The sequence below is a fragment of the Zingiber officinale genome, chromosome 2A (genome assembly GCF_018446385.1).
Source record: "Zingiber officinale cultivar Zhangliang chromosome 2A, Zo_v1.1, whole genome shotgun sequence".
Taxonomy (NCBI): Eukaryota; Viridiplantae; Streptophyta; class Magnoliopsida; order Zingiberales; family Zingiberaceae; genus Zingiber; species Zingiber officinale.
This window is the reverse complement of record NC_055988.1, coordinates 90890660-90910073: the sequence shown is the minus strand read 5'-3', so window position 1 is coordinate 90910073 and position 19414 is coordinate 90890660. Positions and strand designations below refer to the sequence as shown.

General features: G+C 34.6%; 1 long non-coding RNA gene across 12 annotated transcripts; it reads left to right on the top strand.

Moving 5' to 3' along the window:
- Window positions 1–1837: 1837 nt before the first annotated feature.
- Window positions 1838–18943, top strand: LOC122041501. 12 transcript variants are annotated; one of them, XR_006128996.1, is made up of 14 exons: window positions 1852–2156; window positions 2241–2358; window positions 2440–2557; window positions 9114–9348; window positions 9659–9710; window positions 9795–9917; window positions 10106–10273; window positions 10352–10415; window positions 10514–10604; window positions 11044–14631; window positions 14770–14988; window positions 17074–17164; window positions 17267–17393; window positions 18452–18943. It is a non-coding gene; the product is annotated as an uncharacterized LOC122041501 (long non-coding RNA). The 12 variants fall into 12 exon arrangements; XR_006128995.1 differs by having other exon boundaries at window positions 10046–10273; XR_006128997.1 differs by having other exon boundaries at window positions 9795–10273; window positions 18452–18574; window positions 18704–18943.
- Window positions 18944–19414: the final 471 nt, after the last annotated feature.

Sequence of the window (19414 nt, the reverse complement as noted above, 5' to 3'; positions counted from 1 at the left end):
CCTAATTGGATGTTAGACAACGGAAAATCTTAACTAAAGGTTAGGCAAGAGAAACTCCTGACTAAGGTTAGGTAGGGGAAAGTTCTAATTGAGGTTAGGCATGTGAGAAGTTACTAAGTGACTAGTCCTAACTGGAGGTTAGGAAAGGAAAAAGTTAAAGCGGATTAAAGGTTGATCATACACTTGACACGAGATGAAAAGTCTAAGTAAATCAAAGGTTGATCGAACACTTGATGAAGAAGTTCTGCAGGTCAAGGTTGATTAGATGTTGGGTAAAGGAAATTCTAAACTTGGATTCCTGGTATTTAGGGTTGGGTAATCGATTAGAGCCCAAGATAATCGATTAGAGTAATCAATTGAGAGCTATTTTCACGAAGCATAGAAGGGTGCTGAATCGATTAGGTCAATCGATTTAGCATAGGTCAATCGATTAGGACAATCAATTGGACAATTTTTCATGAGAGAAGAGAAAGATATGGAATCGATTGAGATAATTGATTCAAACTTCACCAATCGATTGTGATTTTTTTATGAGAGAACAAAAGCCGTTGAAATCGATTTAACAACTTCAATCGATTAACTTAATCAATTGGAGCACTTTTTGTGAGAACAGAAAATTTCTAAATCGATTGAATCAATCAATTAGAAGTTATTTATCGATTGATATGACTCATTAATTAATTGGACGAGCGTAAAAAGCTATTCTGTAGGTTTTGAATGATCGAGCTGATGTGATAATCAATTAGAGATGATGCCAATTAATTAGGAGACATCGAAAGAACCCTATAAAAGGGGATTTTGTGGAGTTTCTTCATGGCCGATTTTTGAGGTTTTGGTGACAGGTATTGCTATACTTTTCAAGTATCAAGAGGTTAACCAAGGTAAGAAAAGAGCAAGTAAAGGAAAGTTCATTGTTGTAAAGTCGCTCTCGATTTCTTATGTAATCTTACTTGTATTTTCGTATTTGAGTTTGTATGAGATTTCTTTATCTCTGGAAAGAAGATTTTTATAATGTACCTGTGAATGAGAATGAGGAATAGACTCTTACATTAATCACTTCCCAAAAAGATGAATACCAAATAAAATTTAAAATTGTAACAATTAAGTGCTTTTCTTCAAGTTTTCTACTGTCATTTAAGTTCAAAAGAAGCTAGCTACTTTTGTTCATACATATCCTAACTTAACCAACTGATCATCCGTGGTAATTAACATAAACCATCTGATAAATTTATTTAATAATTTTTTTTTTCAAATTTGTTAGTTTAATTATTAAATAAATATATTTCATTATTTATAAATTACTCCATAGCCAAACTCTGATTAGTTTTTGCATAATTTTGATTTAAATATGCTAAGGTCTCAAATTTAAATCAATTTAAATTATAGTTCTCATCCGAACAATTCAAATGGAATTAAAATTATTTATATTTTTTAGGTGAATTCAAATATCAAATATACAAAATTGAATGTCACATATTGGGTTGGATTTGATTCAGTATAAACTTAAAAAAAAATTGATTAATATCGAGCCAGGTGATCGGTCCGATCCCATAACAAATTTTTTATTGGTAATCAGGATAAATTAGAAAGTACTTGTAACGAATAGTCTAAGAACCTAGCATCTTTTAATTGTGTCATATTTAGAAAAAAATTTTCTATAAATTTATCATAGCTGAGACTCAAACTATGAATACCTATGTGATAATTTAGATACCTTATCGTTGCACCGTAGCCGGGGCAACTTGTCAAATTATTTGTGCGTGACACGTGATCTCTGTCGACCGGTAACATAGAAGGGGTGGTCTGAAACTACGTTGCAAAATTTAGGACTTCTTTGATTTTGATCATCCTTAGAAATTTAGTACCGCTTTGATTATTCTAAAAGCCTGAAGAAATTTTGAATTTTCTCCTATTTCTCAGAAGGTGTTTCAGTGTTTGGATTATGGTTTAGAGGGCGAGGGGTTTTCCGTCTACATAGCGAAAGGTAACGCTCTTCTTCCCTCCGCTCTCTTTGCCGACGCATCGAACTACGCCGCCGCTTCCCATCCTTCTCGTATCCTCTCGTCCTCCGGAGCCAGCTCCCTGCTCCTGTTTGACCAACCAAACCCTAGCTAGGTTTCTTCCCCTTTCGACGCGCTACATTACATTATGAAAGTGTAAATTCTCCCTTTCCCAATGAATTCTTTCGTTATGGTTTTGTTGATTCACGGTCGCGCACGTTCGTAATTGATGCGCCGCAGGTTACAGGCAAATGCCGGGACTCTCACCAACTATGAGGTTCTCGAATTTCTACGCGGGAGAGGCGCGACGAGCGACCCTATGGGGTGCCTTGGTGCGGCTGCGCCTTCCGAGTGCAAGGTAAGATCCGACGTTCTTTGAAGTGAATTCTCCAACCCTGTTAACATTGCTTCCGTCGCTGAGTTAAACCGCTGCTTGTAGTCAGATAAAGGAATCAATCAATGAGTTTTTGAATAAAACCGAAAAGTTCAAACTTGCAAAAGCGGAGAAGCTCAATATCATAAACCTGCGGCCATCCAACCCAGCTATTATTGATACGGTATGTCTTCTTGTTTTAGTTTTCATTTTCCCCACTTTATATAAATATATATATAGCATTATACTTTATCAGCTTGGGAAGGTGTCACACTCGAGCACATTTATCCTTCAGATCATCATCATTGATTACGTGGATTAATTACTTACGTTCATGTTTTGATCTGTGCAAATAATTTCCATGCAATCCCTCATCATAGTGAATTCACTTATTACCTCATTTGAAGAGTATGGCCTAATTAGCATTATTAAGTGTTATTATAATCTCCGCTTATCCTACCCACCTTTTGTTCTTAGCTTATCTGGAACAAAAAATCAGCATTAGAAATTGATTAAAGAAGTTGAGACTTTCACATTGAATAGGCAGCCAACTTAAGAAATCATATGCTTGATTTTATTGACTCTCTTGTAAAAAGTAGGGTAAAGCTGCGTACAATGGATCTTTCCCTGGGACCCCGCATGGCGGGAGCTTCGTGCGCGGAGCTGCCTTAACTCATGATAGATGAGGCTTTCTAGTGTGGTTGGGAGCTTCACTTTCATACTTTTTGTACGCTGTCTATGACAAAGCTACCTGTTTACGACTTACTGAGAACTTGCATTAAATGCCTAATTAGATGTCAGTATATCATACACAATAGAAAGATATAAGCATGTTCAATTTAAGATGCCAATTTCTGTGTCTAGAATTTGAAGAATGCCAAAAAGCATTGACAAAGATGATTCTAGTACAGGGAGGATTTGATAGTTGTTCCATGTGATTATTACTTAATATTTTTTATTTGGCTTCTATAAGACCTAAGCAAGGACAAGGTTTAAATGATATATGTAGGCAATTTGTGGTAGGGCTATCTTTTAATCCATATGTAGTATGTGGACAAACATGTGGGGTGCAAAAGCGGTCGTTTTAAAGAAATTAGTCAAAAAGCTTAATTTTTTTAAGAATTTAATAATAATAAAATAATAATATAATTGGCATCTACTATAAATAATACAATGAGAATCTAATGAGATATTCGTTATTAACTCTTACCAATAGACAAAAAAAAAAGTGTGAAACTAGAAATTTCCAAAGAAGCATAATGATTAAGTTCCTTGTAATCATCACACTCTTTTCTCTCTTCATATTACCAAGTTTTAATTAATTTCTACCTTATGATATAAGCGAGCTTGAGATACTTCTTGTTGAGATGACTCATTAACTCACAACATTTTGAAACTTAATGCAGTAAGCATGATACAAGTAATCACTTTTTTTATTTACTCAAATAAACAGTCCATTTTACTTGTTGAATCTTTTACGATCAATGTTTCTCTTTTCCTTTTTACTTTGTTGATACTTTATGTTGCAATAGATTAGATATACACTGGACTAAGTTGTCTTTTCAGCTTTATAATAGAATATATTTTCAGTCTATTTAATATTTAGTTCACGCTATCTAGTGCTCATTGAGCTTAAAGGATTTACTTCAGAGTAACCAATAATAAATTAAAGTAGAGAAACCTAAGTCAATTACTTGAGTTGATCTGATGATATGTTCTTGAAGAGGCATGGTTTTAAATGCACACTTAACTTGATATGGAAGGGAGCCACTGCCATACTGTTGTTCTACACCTTAGCGAAATCATAAACTGATTTTTTATGAACAATAATTCCTTTGTTGTACACCTTAAAGAAGTCCTAAAATTTCATGTATCTTTTTCCATGGTCAGCATAGTGATGACTAAACATTTCCTATTTGGAGTTTATATAGAAAAATCAATGCACTGAACTAAAGAGTAGTAGCCTATTGGACAGACTCAAATAGGTTCGTGCTTATTGAATTGAATGCTAAAGATGCATTTGTTCATTGCAAGGAGAAAGTTATGAATATTTTAGGAATCCTGTATATGTAAGATATGACAAATTAATTAATAAATGTTATTGGAGAAATTATTTTATTGGATTTTTCGAGAATTTTTAGAAAATTTATGAGATTTAAACGGATGAATTTATAAGCTAAAAAAAATTTACTTGGAATAACCATTTAAATGGGAGTTAAATTGAGGAATGAACTTAGGATTTAATTAATTAAATCCTAACTATCATTTCCCTAATCGCGTCGATTTTCCCCTTCTCCTCTTTTGATCTCTTCTTGATCCTAATCGTCGATCGCCCTCTCCCTTCTCCTCTCTACGTCGCCGCCGACCGTCACGGCCCGACGCCGAGTGCCACATGATCTCCCCTCTTCTGGAGTCTCCAGCCGACCATTGTCGATGATCCGTGTCCCCTTTTGAGCCTCTCCTTGTTGAGAAGCTCAACGTCGGCCGCCCATCACCGATCGACCAGAAGCCGCAGCATCACCTCCCTTCTTCCACGTGACGCTGACCGTCGGGCTCTCTCCCGATCTCATCGATGTTGGTGCCGCTCCGCTTGATCGCCGCGCTGCCCTCCTCTGCCCTAGCTCAGTTCCACAGTAGTCACCACGGATTCTTCTTCCTCTTCTCTTGATTTCCTTCAACCCGATGTCGTAGTGCCATCGCCGCCCCTCTGCCTCGGTTCACCACCACAACAACTTGGATTTTATCAGAGAGGAGGCTATGGATCTAATTTGGGGTAAGACATGTTTGATATCAGATCAACAAAGATCTAGTTGCATTTTTCTGTATTGGGATATTGTGCTTAATTGGTTGGCCGACCACTGTAGATCCGGTCACAGTTTTCCGGCAGCAGCTTCTCCTAGCTCAGCGACTGTTTTCCGGCAACGAGTTTGCGCCGGCCGCTAGTCAACACTTGGGCAATCGGATTTTGGTAAGTCATGGAGGTGATTTCGTGTATAAATTGGATTTGATTTTAGTTGTGGGATGATTATGGTTGATGTTCGGTTGAACCTAATCTAATCATTTGGATGGATTATATTAGGGTTTATGAGGGGAAAAGTCAGATTTAATTAAGGAAATTGTGAGTAGCTACTTGTTTCGGAATAAGATTTAATTTTTTGTAATATATGTACAACAACAACAACAACAACAACAACAACAACCAAGCCTTTTCCCACTAGGTGGGGTCGGCTGTATGAATCCTTTTACGCCATTGAGCTCTATCTCCTATTATATCATCATCTATATTTAAATAAATTTTATTTTGTTTTATTGTTGCTAACCAAGTCTTTTTTGGTCTTCCTCTTCCTCGTTTTATATGCATGTTTATCATAGTTTCACATCGCCTAACTGGAGCATTTATTGGTCGTCTAAGTACATGTCCATACCATCTTAAACGTGTCTCTCTGAGTTTTTCCTCAATAGATGCAATTCCTACTTTCTCTCTAATGCTCTCATTTCTTATTTTGTCCATCCTCGTATGTCCACACATCCACCTTAACATCCTCATCTCTGCAACTCTCATCTTCTGCTCATGTGCTCGAGTCATAGCCCAACATTCAGCTTCATATAACATAGCAGGTCTAACAAAAACATGACGCTCCTCCATTTCACCCATCCCGCTTGTATTCTATGTAAGACATCTCTCTCAATCCTCCATCATTTTCAAAAACGATCCTAAATATTTAAATCTCTCGGTTCCAGGCAACTCGTCCTCTCCTATCTTAACAATTGTTTCATTATTTCTAATATTGCTAAACTTAAATTCCATATATTCCGTCTTTAATCTACTAAGTTTAAAACCTTTTCCTTCTAGTGTTTCCCTCCAAGATTCTATCTTAGCATTTACTCCTTCACGTGTCTCATCTACCAAAATAATATCATCTGCAAACAACATGCACCACGGTACTGTGTCTTGAATGTGTGCAGTGAGTTAATTTATAATTAGTGTAAAAAGATAGGGATTCAGAGTTGATCTTTTGATGTAATTCTATTTTTATTGGAAATATCTCAGTTACCGAAGTCTTTATTTTGGTCGTTACATTCTCGTGCATATCCTTAATTAGTTTAATATATATTGCACTAACACATCTTTTTACTGAAATAGAACTTTTTTTTTGCTTTCGATATTTTTCAATTAATTGTCTAAGAAAATGTATAGTTTCTATTGTTGACCTTCCATGCATGAACCCAAATAGATTTTCGATCAACGTAGTCTCCTTCCTTAATCTTTTTTCTATTACTTTTTCCCAAAGTTTTATAGTATGACTCATTAGTTTAATACCCCTATAGTTTGCACAATTTTGTACGTCTCCCTTATTCTTATATAAAGGAACTAGAGTACTTATCCTCCATTGATCAGGCATTTTTTTTGTTTTCAATATCATGTTAAATAATTTTGTAAGCCATTCAATACCTTGTTTCCCTAAGCACTTCCATACCTCTATCGGAATATCATCTGGTCCAACGGCTTTTCCATTGTGCATCTCATTTAAAGCTTGTTTTACTTCTGAAGTTTGAATTCTACGATAAAAATTAAAATTTCGATGCTCATTTGTAAATTACACATGTGACGCATGTAGAGTATGCACGATAGGGGATATCTTGTTGACTGTGTTAACATGCTGATTATGCATATGTTGTTGAGTGTACACATGTTTGGTACGTATTATGAGAGTCACATGTTGACTGACCATTTGTATGTTGTGTGTGCACACGTGTCTGGGGTGTACTATTGGAGGAAATATGTTGATCATACCTATGTTGTGCACACGTGTCTGGTGTGTACTATTAGAGGAATCATATCGATTATACTGTTGGGTGAGCACATGTGTCTAATGTGATTCTTGGAGGTATCATGATGATTATACTTATGTTGTTTGGTGTGTACGTGTTGATGTTGCTACTGATTATATTTGTTGATTAGTAGACACCTGTTGGATCTACTCGAACCTATAGACTTAGGTGATTGACAGATCATGTACTGATTGAGATGTTGCATTGATGATGATCATGTCGGTATCATGATTATTTATATCATGTCCATCATTGCACTATATGCATGCTTACGATCATTGCTCCCTTGTGGTATGAGCTAGTCGACAGTCATATATATGCATGTTGACGACCATTGCTCCTTTGTGGTATGAGCTAATTTGATGACCATTGCTCCCTTGCGGTATGAGCTAGTCATTAGTCATGTTAGCTTCCCATTCGACAACGGAGTCCTGTCATGCTCACTCGACCGCTTAGTGTTATACATTGTCCGCCTCGGCCACTCGAGAATAGTGGTATCTGGAGGGTAGTACAGTTGTCAGGGGCTAGAGATGTGAGCAGTCAGGGACCTTGATGCTATGTAGTTAGATAGCTACTTAGCAAACTGCCCGTCTCAACCACTCTATAGTGGTATCTGGAGGGTAGTACAGTTGGCATTGTCCTGACCTCTCGGCCACACAGGGGTTGTGGTGCCTTGAGGGGTGGGCGGGAGTGACTATGTTGCATGCACGTGCATATTGCATATGATACGCGGTGCATCTTTCAGAAATATATCTGCATTTGCTTGTGATTGTTGCACATGCTTGAGATATGATTGTTGCATATAGTTGTCATGCTTCATACATGTTCATTTGTCATACGTGTATATGTCGTCGATTATATTGCTCATGTGTTATGAACAGATCTGTTGCTGATCCCTAGTGAGTTTATTGATCACTATATCGTATGTATTGGTTCCAGATTGGGTATGTGCATTTATTATGTCAGTTATGGTTATGTGCATTGATTATGTCATATATGATCATGTTATTATTTTCCTGCTGAGACTGTATACTTTGATCTTCATGTTTTATATAGATCATGCACTATTTTGTCTATTACCCACTGAGTCACCCGCACTCACCACCTCATTTGTGTATTGTCATTTTTCCTCAAGTAGCAGGTAGATGATTGTGGAGTTGCTTGGAATATCATGTCTGCCGGTCCCATGTCATATCGGAGAATGATCTTTACTTTGCTTTATGTTTTTCTTGCATTTCTTTAGATTTTATATACTTGGCATTGTAATATTTTGTCGTGGACTTGGTGTCTAAGGCTACTTTTATCGTTTGTTATTTGTTGAGTAAAGTCTAGCCGACTAGCATCCTGTCATTTTGATTTATGGGTTTTCCTTGCTTATTTCCAGCCGTGTGGGCTGTGTATACAACTGCGTGGTTGTTGATTCAGTCGTGTGGGTTGTATATTAAACTGCGTGGTTGTGTTTTATTTCCAGCCGTGTGGGCTGTAGGTTATTATTATACTTGTACAGCCGAGTGACTATGTATCCAGGTTTCATTTGTCACTATTACCGGGTAGAGACTCTTTTGGGGCGTGACAATATAAGAATCAAGAGCTTGCTTGGAAGTTGGAGCATATGTTGGATTATTCAAATTCCAAAAACTTTTTCCTAATGCAATATGCCCTTTTTAGGAGCTCTTATCCAAATGCATCTGCTATTCCCTTTTGTATTTGATTCAATACCGTGAATGATTTACTCAATTTGTCAAAGTGAAAGAACTTGTACCACAATTAAATTTTCAACTGGACCACTTTAACCTAAATCTTTACCATTTTATGTAAGTGATTAACCTCAAAATATTCTGGTTCATCTCTAAATATCTCCTTTTGTTCCTCATATAAATTTATCTGTTGCTCTTTTACCTTTGCAGATTATAGAATACAGTGAGAAGTGTCTAGCAAAAGACGACGTTAAAGGGATAGACGAAGTTCAGGAACTTGTGGATCTAGTGCTGGAGGTTTTACCACCGCCTTCACCAAGATCTGAAGATGAGATGCAAGGTCAGGAAGAGATGCCCACTGAGAAAGCAATGGAAGAAGATTAGTTTTGTTTACAACAAATTCTTAGTTCAATGCTCAAAAGCGATTGTACATGGATTTCATCATGTAAGCAACCTGTACCCTGAATTAATGAAGTTTGCTACTGTAAAAAGACTAGTGTTAAGTTATTAATTGAGATACTGTTTCTGATTTTCTTGGACAACTGAAATATCATTTTGGAGATTCTCGTTTCATCCAAGAAGCAATACTTGTCAATAAATTAGTGTTCCCTCAACATCATTAGTCCCAATTCATTATTCTTCATTTTTTTCATCTGGCCTAACAAGTCAGAATACATGCACTGTTTTAAGTTATTCCCTCAGTGCTCCTGAATTACAAATAAGCTCAGTTAATATACGAGTGATGGACTTGACAGGCTAAAGAGGAGGTAAAAGATCTAGGAGGCAGGAGACGATCTACGAGTATATGTATGTGAGCAACTTCAAGTCACTACATTGATAATTTTGGCTGGACGTGCCTTGTGTTCCTAACTGTGGGTATTGCAATGGAAGGATGGTCACAAGGTGCTCACGATGGCCTTCAAATTGTCGCAAGCATCCAATTAGCTGCATTTGTGACTGTACTGTTCAACGACTTGTATAAAGGGAAAAACAAAATTCTATACAAGCAGCAAGGTACAGTTTCAGAAAAAATATTACTATTCCTTGTGATATTCTACATCTACCAATTGGAGATCAAGTACCTGCTGATGGTTTTTTTTTATATATATATCTGATTATTCGTTTCTAATTAATGAATCAAGTCTAATAGTTGAGAGTGAACATGCCTGTGTTATTGCAAAGAATTCTTTCTTATGAAGCAGAGCAGGAGGTAGAATGGTGACAATCTCTTATCCTAAACCTAGAATTAAAGTTGACAGCATGGTATCTCACGCTTAATAACTCAGATAGCATGCTGTTTTGTGCTGTTTATGTACTTTTTCACCCACACTAAGCATGGGATGTCGTCTCTTTCACCCACCATGACCGAGGTATATAAGCCTTGTATGTCAAACATCAGTTCCATTGTTTGTATGGCTTGTAGCACATCTGCACTTTCTCCTTTATAGGTCAACATTGCAACGCGGCTAAAGAAAGAAGGTGACAATTTCTCCAGGTGAAGTGCTCTGTGAGGTGGAAACTTTAAGTCACCAAACCCGCCTTCGCACATTTTAAAGTTATTCAAATTAGTTTATTTCCCTTTATTTGTAACTATGTCAAACATTCATCAGGATAAAGCCACAGCGGAAATAGAGTGCATAGAAGAAGGATTTCGTGCCAAGATAACATGGTGATGGAACTAAAGAGATAAAAGTTGGTGAGGTAATTACATTTATGATTTATCTTTTACCCAATTTTAGTCTTATGCTCTTGCTTTAGATTTTGTGAGGTTTTAATTTTCAATTAACCTTGGATTTAATTTGGAAAATTTCCTCTGTCATCCTTTATGGTTTTAAAGCTATGACCTATGATCCTTGTTCCTGTTACTGCTTTCAGCACCACTACATTTGTACTCATTAAGGAACTCTTGATTAAGTAATGGTTGCTTTTATTGTTATCTGTGGAGTATGAATCTTAATCAATATTGTAGATATGCTACTATTTTGTTACGTGGAGATGCACAACAATTTTTGTGTGTGATCTCGTGATTCACCAAAGACTACATAAGTCATGGCTGCCGCTTGAATATTGTCAAACTAGTAGCATCTATTTTTATATTGTCTACCCTTCCACACAATTTGATTGATCTTATTGGATCCAGGGAGTGGTTGACTAGATTGGATCAACATCACAAGGGGCCTATTGTATGTCTAGGTGAAGCTGTTAAGGCTGCAGATCACACAGGAAAAGTACACTATCTTGTAACTTAGTTCTCAGAATATCACCAATGTACTGATTATAGTTTTGTTGTGCTATCGCTATATACCTTACCAATTAATTTCATCTTCCAATGTTTGGAACCAGAAACTGTGTTTGAACATCTTATGGTCTTTATACTGTTTTTAAATTACTGCAGATGATAAAGAAGCTTTTTGATTAAAAAAAAAAGCTTCTATAACTTGCTCTGTTGGAACAAAACACTATTATGAGTTTTTGCTAGCCAATCACTATATGTTCTATTCTTAAGGTACAACATCTACTAATTTGTTCAGCTTAATACAAGTATAACATGTTCAGTTCTTGAACAAGTAAATTTCTTGCTCAAAACTATCACAGACTCAATGTCATGACCTCCTCAACAGCACTACAATCTCTTGTGATCCTGTTAGGCTGGTACCAAAATTTTGATGGGAGCAGTTTAGACAAGCTCATGCCATCATAATATTACTCATAAGACACACAAAAGTAATGATTCTAATGTATCTCACTGCAAATACTAACTATATCGCATTTGGAAGGTTACAACTTACAAGATAATTTTGCAAATTACAAACCATAACTGGATACGTGGGTATTAAAATTCTTAGGTGGTTCCCTATAAAGAAAGTTATAGTAATAATTCCTTTAGCTAGCCAAAAAAATAAAATCCTACGCACTCTCTTGTCAATAATGTAGAGGCAAGAGATGGTAGCTAGAATAGGAAATTGATTGCAACATGTAAAGTTACTAACTACAATACTATAAAAATCTCCGAATGCTTGAATACATTCTCGAATCTAACTGAATACTGCTATCTCGCAATCAAGAGTATGGGTATTACTCTGTGCGCTCCTAGGTAATTATAATATGGAGCATAGGATTACCTCGTGTCTGCTCCAACTTGAAAACATAATTTTGTATAATTATTGGTGGTTTAAGCCATGCAACCAAAATTGCAATGATCCATGGATAATCGAAGAGAGCTTATCTGCAACCAGAGTATGTCATTTTGTATCAGTGCCAAGTTGTTTTACAATGTAATTCTATTTGACTATTAACATAATTGGGTATCAACATACCTTAATCAGGAACTATAGCAAATAGCATTTGAACCTCAAGTACAAAACACCATATATCAACCTATCTTATTGTTATTGCACAAAGATGGCATCTAAGATAACATATAATGTAAATTGTCAATATGAATAATAACTAGCATGTTATTAATAACAAAAAATATTGCAAGCAAACCAAGAAAAAGAAATAGATACACTGAAATTATTCCCAACACTACATCACAGTTAACATAACTGACTACTTGAGATCAATTTTACCGAACTCAACCTATAAAATGCTTGTATTGAATTTGCCATTTATGATAATTTCTCTCCACTAATCTGTGCCAATCATCTTTCCTTTTAACCTATCAAACACAACAAGCCTCTCTTTATTTAACACTATATCATAACCCAACACTAGCCTACCTCTCTCACCCTAGTCCTTTGACAATCTACACAAGTGTTTTATGACAACAGCTGGTGATCTCATTCCTCCCATGACGATTTCAATCACTTTGTTCCAATTAGTCTTTTCAATGTAGAATCGTCCGAGATAGTATCCATACCTAGTTATGATTGTTTGTCTGATTAGTTGCTCACTTGAATCAATACCACATCCTTCGTGGATACTGTTGTTTACATCAAAAGACAAATAGAAATTGATTGGATTCACATTTTACCCTTTAACACATCAACCAGATGAAATCACGAGCAGAAGATGAAACAACTCATTTGGTAAATAACTATAAAATACTAAGATTCTCATTGGATATAAGTTGCCAAAGAAACTTAAAGCATGTCTTAAAGTTATGAAAAAATAGCATGAATAAAATTACTTTTAAATCTAAAATAAAATTTTTTAATACAATAGTTTTGATATCATATTAAAATTTAAGAGGAACCTCAATCAAATTACAATTGGCAAAACATTTATATATATGTTTTTGTGTCATTAAGTCCTCAACATTAGAATGAAATTAAAGAGGCAGAGGGTTTTGCTTCATCTCACTCATTTTTTTAACAACCGACTGTTGTTAAAATTGATGGTCCAAAATAGAAATTTATTGATCAAATAAACAACACATAAAAAAGTGGAAAATTTTAACAATTAAAGTTAATCAAGCTATTTAATCAACAAACTATGTTTCCCTCTTGACACAAAGTTTTTGCACAGTTTATATAATCAAATATATATGAAATATATATAAAATTAATGAGTATGGTTAAAATAGAATTTATCATTGAATCAAATTTTATAATTTTTTTTTTTTGACTAAGCAGTGTTAGAATTTTATATTAATGATATTAAAATAAAATATATAGTAATGAATGAGGAGTGAAATTAATATTTTAACAAAAAATATTAATTAAATTTTAGTTATCTGATTATAAATTAATTGGAATGAGATTTCATTCTAATTAATGAATTTTATTCCAGATTGTTTGAAAGATAATTAGGATGGTTATCTTTTAATTAATAATATTAGATTAATTACATTGATGAAATTACTTATGATCTTGTCATTAATAAAATTATTAATGAGTTATAATTATTGATAAAATTAATGAGATTAATTTATATTTTAATAATTTAAATGTCCAAATATGGATATGCTCAATTAACAATTATGGTTTCATTGATAGTATTAAATTTGGGTACAATTCGGTGTGACTTTGGATTCATGTATGTTTGAGTGTACAGAAATTTATAAACCACATATGATACATGAGGAGCTAGTCTCTACAAGAGCGGTGTAAAAATATTCTTCGACACAATCTTGGCACTAAAAAAATATTATTCGACAAGTATGTAAATCCATCTTGCTAAAATAAAGACATTTACTTGGAAATTTTATTGAGGAAAATTGGAATATGTTGTAGAATAGATTAATAAATTTTGATATACTGAGTTCTTAATCCTTTGGATTTTGGCTTAATTATATTGGCTCGTTTATCCACTTTCATTTGGTGCCAGTGGTTAAACCAATTAATTCAACATTTTTATACAATCCTAGTTTTTGGTTATAGTTAGATAACATGGTTTAACATTAGAAACATTTACAATCCTTACGAACTATAAGTATTTTCTAGCAAGTCATATTCTAGCGTTTTCTTTGAATCTATATCAACTTCTAATGTTTGTCTTTTGACTAAATTAATGTTTTGTTCACCTATGAGGCATGTTTCTATTTTCTAGCTTAACTTTATTGTGTTCTCAATGAATGAATGCATTACATTGGTTGGATCAAGTGTCTAGTACTTCAAAACTATATTATTATTTTTATATAGTGATGAACAAATAAAATATTGCATGAAATATGAATTGAGGTTTAATTGTGGTTGTATTTTGGATTTATATCGCTGGAGCAACTAAAGACAATTGAAACCGGAGGGATGCTTTAAGGAAATGTTCAAAATTGATTGAACTTTTGGTGAGTCAATGTATTGAAGCTATGCTTCCTTTTGCTAGTAAAGCATTGGCAGAAAATGACAATAATATAATCAACACTGCCTCTTTGAAGTGCAAGTTCAATGAAAATATAAATTGACTGTCACAACTCTTGGTGTAGATTTTTTAGAATCAAGTGAAGTTATGAAGTTGGTTAGTTCTAAAGGATACTTCAAAGGATCTTCTATGCCATCAAATATAATCAAGTGAAGTTATGAAGTTGGTTAGTTCTAAAGGATACTTCAAAGGATCTTCTATGCCAGCATTTGATGGTATTGTGAACTGCGACCTTGTTTTATGTGCTCTTGGTGGACTTATTGCTCACCTATCAATACTAATGGTGAGAGTAGAAAATTTTCTTAGTTTGTCTATTTTGGCGCTACCTTTATCTGTCAATTTATAAAACTTTGATTTGGCTTGATTGTAATTGAGGACAATTAGTTATATGGTTTTAAAACTAGTTGGAACTGTGTAGCCCACGGTGGTTCTTTAATTATGAACCATTGTAGGTTTTTTTCTTGTTTAATATTTTCCTCTTTGTTTCTTGAGGTTATTATTTGTTCTGATTATTAATATTTTTAGAATTAGCTAGATAATACTTTATGCAATGGAGAACTCTTTTCTTACCATGTATATAAAAATTGTTTGACGATGGATGGGCAGACTCTACTTGAGATTTTTAGCAATCATAATGACGGTGGGTTGTCAGGTAGATGGTCATGATTTTTGGCTTAGCTCTTGATTCTTTGCTTGAGAAATTGATATTTTCATTACATGCATGTCTTCTGGTTTGATAATGTTGATCAGTCATCCTTTGAGTGATATTGCTGGTAGCAATCATCTGCTTGACATAGTAGAGGGATTCATAAATCATTCAGAGATAATATCCTTGATAGCTGGGTATCTGACTAGAATTTTAGATATTGATAGATTATTTGGACGAGTCAGTTCATCATGCTACTTTTTCCATTTGTTGGAGATAGGATAAGGAAGCAGCGGGTGCATCATGCATCTGGGTCCTTATAATTCCCATCATGTCACGAGTAATTTTTTTTATTTAATTATAGTTTAGATGTCATTTAATACTAGATGATGAATATTGCTTTGAGTATAGCTACTATATGCTTTTGACTCGAGCATCATTTGAGCACTTTTTTTTTTTGAAAAAATCACAGACTCATTTGAGTGATGGTGGGTTACCATTTTGTATGTTAATAAGAGGAGTCTCTTATTAGTCAACTTTTTTAATGTTTGCCCATTTAATAGATTATTCTAGTAGGCAGCAGCAGGCTAGAATTTGATTTGCTGTCCCTTAACTATGGCTCGTTCCGTCCAATTGAATCATACTAGATTGATCATGACATTAAAGAATTTACTTACAGGGTGATATGAGTAAGGTTGTTGTCAAACTTGATACAAAGACACTTGTTTCTAGGGTTTGTTTTGTGATCATGCTTGTTCCAGTTGAAAAATGATTTACTGACAAATCTTTGACAGTGTTTACAGCAAATTCGTAGACTAATTTAGTAAACAACCGTATACTCTGTTATTTAAGGATGAATAGGCTGAAGAAAATTTTTACTGAAGATTGTACGAACATTTCATTATTGATAACATACACAATATTGAGATGATAAACACTTATATCTTACCTTTTATTTCACATTCAAACATTTGCATTTCTAGTTAAGAGGCTTCAAATTGGATTAGAATTGTAAAATATGTTAAAAGGAAAAAAAGATCATGGAATGCCGTCAATATCAATGTTTGTCAATATTTCAAACCTCAGCAGCCTTGATGATTTCCTTAACCAGTTTGAAGTAACTTTGGAGGATGACTTCCCGCATTGTCAGGTTTGTCATGGATTTGGCATACCTTAGTTTAAGAATGCAATTAACTTGTTGCCACTAAGTTTAATGTTGTGATTCAACTTTATACATAGTGCTAGATTGCTAGAATCATTTTGTCAAAGATTCCGATGCTGAAACTGTAGCTGTTCTAGTTGAACTATTTTCTGGGAAAGCGATTGAATGGTCTCAGGTCATCAATTTGCTAGAGCATCAATTTCATCATTTATGCCTATGAATAGGCCTATCCTTTTAGTGAATGCATATTCATCAAATTTAGCCAAAGATAAGGACGGACCTATTCTTCACATGAACGGTTTATGGCATCCTTACGCTGTTTCAGATACTCGGAATGGTCTGGTTCTTAATGAGACGCACCTTGGAAATGACTTAAAAATTTATCATCCTTATGCATTGTTGTTGACTGGACCAAATATGGGCAGAAAATCAACATTGTTGCGAACAACATGCTTATCAGTTATCTTGTCCTAAGTTATACTAGAGGAAATTCACCTGCACATATGTTACTTGAAGCATTAAAATGTTATCTCTTCATCTCCATGTTTTCTTGTTTGCAGCTGGGTTGCTTTGTACCTCGTGAAGAATTATCTTCTGTTGATACCATCTTTACACGTTTTGGTGCGACTGATCGAAACATGTCCGGTGAAAGTAAGTGGGTCATATATTTTTATCCTTGCAAATTTGTAAATTTTAACACGCTACATAGAGAGTGCTATATATACTAATCTTTTTAAATTGGTCTTTTGTTAGGCACTTTGTATGTTTAATGCTCAAAAGAAGCATCAGCTCTTTATAATGCTACCAAAGATTGTCTTGTTTTTTTTATGAGCTTACTGGGGGAACGAGCACATTTGATGGTTATGCGATTGCCTGTGTAGTAAGTTCAATTATTTCATTTTGGTGCATGTGTACATGCATAAGTAGGAAAAGCCGTCCTAATGGGTAGATGGTCATTGCATGCGGCGTTCAAGAGGTCTAAAAGTTAATTCTTGACAGCGAAATACTTTCCAGTTTCATGTCCTCCCCCATGCAATCGTTACTGTTCAAAGGCAAAGTCGTGATTTACCTCTCTACAAATGACCATGGGACCAATCGTGTGGGGGCATTCGGGGTCAGTGTATGACCTTTTGCCACCATAAGTAGGGAAAACCAACTTAATCCTATTAGACAAGAAGAGAATATCGTAGATGACACTTTTTGATAGTTTTGATCTTGTTTGTGGCAATTGACGTAAGGACGCATTTAAAATTGTAAATTTCTCCAAAGACGTACCTAACTTTTAGATTTCCTAATGGGCGTACTTGTTTTCTATTTTACTCCCATCAATCACTGTGGTGTTGATTTCAAAGAACAATATCACAGTGGTGCTTTTCTTTCGAAAATCAACCTCAATTTGGTTGGATAAACTCTAAAATCAATACCACTGTGGTGCTATAACAATAGCGTAATAGTAGTGTTGATATTTGAAATGCAACACCACAGTAATATTATTATTTGAAATCCAACACCTTTTTAAATATAGTAGTGGTTGGCAGGATGAGTAAAATGGAAAATAAGTACGTTCTTTGAGAAATCTAAAGTTAGGTGTGCATTTTGGGAATTCCGTAATTTTAAATGTGCCCTTTGGACAATTGCTTTCTTATTTGAATTACTAGTAGAAAAGTTATATTAATTGGTTGATAGGATTGTTTTAAATTATCAAAAAGCCTTGAAATAATGACTTTGAACTTTGTTTTTTTATTGCTTTCGTTGTCCATATGTTTCCCTTTTTTTTTTTTGCACATGGTACAGCCATCTCACCTAATCATTATTTTGTATTTAGTATGTACCCATATTCAACGTAAAAGAGATAATTTAGAGTTCACATGTCAGCCTTTACAGTTTAAACCCTCTGCTATAATGTTTTTGCACACTCTTAGAAAAAGTTTGCTGCAGGTTTTTGTTTGCTGAAATTACCGCAAGTGCTGGCCCAAAGATAAAACAGCTGATCAGTCGAAATTTCACTCCGTCCTGCATGAGGAATGGTTGAAATCGCTCTGAGATATTTCAAAGCACAGTGTAAGTCTGAGTGATGAAGACATCTGATATATTTTACTCTGTTTGTGGCACGAAATGAAGAGCTTTTATAAAAGCCGGTAGTATCTTCCGATCACCGCATCTTATTTGACATGCATTCATTTTGAATAGATTTCCGACCAGGCTACTGAAGGCTTGCATTTTTTTTTTTGGCATAGATGCAGTGCATTTGCGTTGGAATATAATGTATCGTGCATTCTTTTTTGTAATTAATACCTAAAATGCAGTATTAAGTAATGTATTTTTTTTTCTTTTTACCGATAATTTGTCATTAGAAAGGGCCATGTTTGTTAACAACAATTTATTTTTGCTATTTTTTATTTAATGAATTAATTTGGATGTGTATATTAATTTTCTTTTGTTGGTATGAATTTGTAAATTGTATGAATTTTAGATTGTTTGTTGTTGTTTAATTGATTTGAGAACCTCATTGATTATTCCCGGGATGATCAGTTTAGTCTTATGAAAGTTTTTTATCGACCACTAAGGAAAACGGAAAGTGTATGCGGCGGCCAGTCTAGAAGTCCAATATTCTTTGATTGCGTCTTTTATTTAGAGGAAAATTTTTTATAAATATATCATAGTTGGGATTGAATCGTGGGTATCTGGCTGATAATCTGAATATCTTACTTGGGTGTAATTAATTTGAGAATATGAAAGAATAAGGAGGTTTTATTCTCTTGATGTGTGTAATTAATTTGAGAATATGAAAGAATTGGGTGTAATTAATTTGAGAATATGAAAGAATAAGGAGGTTTTATTCTCTTGATGTGTTCGAGGTTATGGCGCAACGTTAAAGTATTTTAATGATTAATGAAGCAT